Here is a 1,661-nt window from a genome sequence, read left to right on the forward strand (position 1 = left end):
GGGATCGATGCATCAGACAATATGCTGTGGTGCTTTTCAATGAGTTAAATCCAGGAATTAGAAGGCCAGTTATTGAGGCAATCCAATTCGAATTGAAACCAATGATGTTTCAAATGCTACAAACGGTTGGCCAATTTAGTGGAATGCCCACGAAAGATCCACATCTCCACCTTCAATTGGTTATGGAGGTGAGTGATTCATTCAAGATAGTCGGTGTGACTGAAGACCCACTGAGGTTGAAGTTAGTTTCGTACTCGTTACGAGATCGACCATGAGCGTGGCTCAATTTATTGTCGCCAAGTTCTATATCTACATGGCAAGAAATAGCAGAGAGATTTTTGGTTAAGTATTTCCCACTTAGCAAAAACGCTAAGTTGAGGAACGAGATCACAACTTTCCAACAATTGGATGACGAGTCTTTGTATAAGGCTTGGGAGGGATTCAAGGAGTTACTTCGTAAGTGTCTTCATTATGGGATTCCTCATTGTATCTAGTTGGAGACATTCTATAATGGTCTCAGTGCACATACAAGATTGATGGTAGATGCTTCTGCGAATGGTGCAATTTTGTCTAAGTCTCATTAATGAGGCTTATGAGATTATCAAGAGGATCGTGAGTAATAACTATTAATGCCCTCACTTCGTTATTAGCTCAGCTATCATCTATTTCCTCTATGTTAAAACAATTTACCGCTAATAGTGCTAATAATTTTGCAGCTCAGCCACCAAGTCTGTTTGAAGTAGTTTCCTATGTGTACTGTGGGGAAGGTCATTCTTTTGAGAATTGTCCATCAAATCCCGAGTCAGTGTACTATGTGGGGAATCAATATCAAAATAGGAGTGAACATGGACCCCAGTCCAACTTCTACAATCCTTCGTGGCGTAATCATCCTAACTTTTCTTGGAGAAACTAAGGAAATGGACCAAACCACAACTTATTGCATCATAGACCCAACCAATCTCAGAGGTTTAATCAGCAATCTCCAAAACCACCTCAAGTTGAGGCATCAAATAGTTTGGAGAACTTGTTGGCAGTGTACATGACAAAGAATGACGCTTTGACCCAAAGCCAAGAATCAACACTAAAAAATTTGGAAAACCAAATAGGTCAGTTAGCTACAGAGTTTCATAATAGACAGCAAGGAACCTTGTTGAGCAATACTGAGAATCTAAGAAATTTCGGTAAAAAACATATCAAGGTAGTGGCATTGCGAAGTGGTAAAATTCTGGAACCCCAACTAATTGAGGTTGAAGATAAGCCCATTGAGAATAATCAACCAGCTATTGAAATTCCTACACCAAAGGAATCAAAATCTACAAAGACTGATAAGGTAAGTCCTAACTTAGTGAATTCAGATATTTTAACATCTTCTTTGGATGTAGATTGACCTACTCAGAAGAGTTTTCTGGTTCAACTGAAAATTCCATCACCTTTATATTCGCAAAGATTGCAGCAACACAAGCAGAAATAGGAGGTGCAAGTCAAGAAGTTTTTGGATGCTCTGAAGCAATTACACATCAATATTCCATTGGTGGAGGCTTTAGAACAGATGCCAAATTATGTGAAGTTTATGAAGAATGTACTGTCCAAGGAGAAACGACTGAGTGAGTATGAGACTATCGCCTTGACAAAGGAGTACAGTGCGTTCCTGCAGAACAAGC

At 39.3% G+C, this 1,661-nt stretch overlaps 1 non-coding gene across 1 annotated transcript; it reads right to left on the reverse strand.

Annotated features, from left to right (window-relative positions):
• Positions 1–371: 371 nt before the first annotated feature.
• On the reverse strand, positions 372–478 carry LOC128296185 (small nucleolar RNA R71). The gene has a single exon (XR_008286733.1). It is a non-coding gene; the product is annotated as a small nucleolar RNA R71 (small nucleolar RNA).
• Between the last annotated feature and the right edge of the window lie 1,183 nt (positions 479–1,661).

The sequence above is a fragment of the Gossypium arboreum genome, chromosome 7 (assembly GCF_025698485.1).
Source record: "Gossypium arboreum isolate Shixiya-1 chromosome 7, ASM2569848v2, whole genome shotgun sequence".
NCBI lineage: Eukaryota > Viridiplantae > Streptophyta > Magnoliopsida > Malvales > Malvaceae > Gossypium > Gossypium arboreum.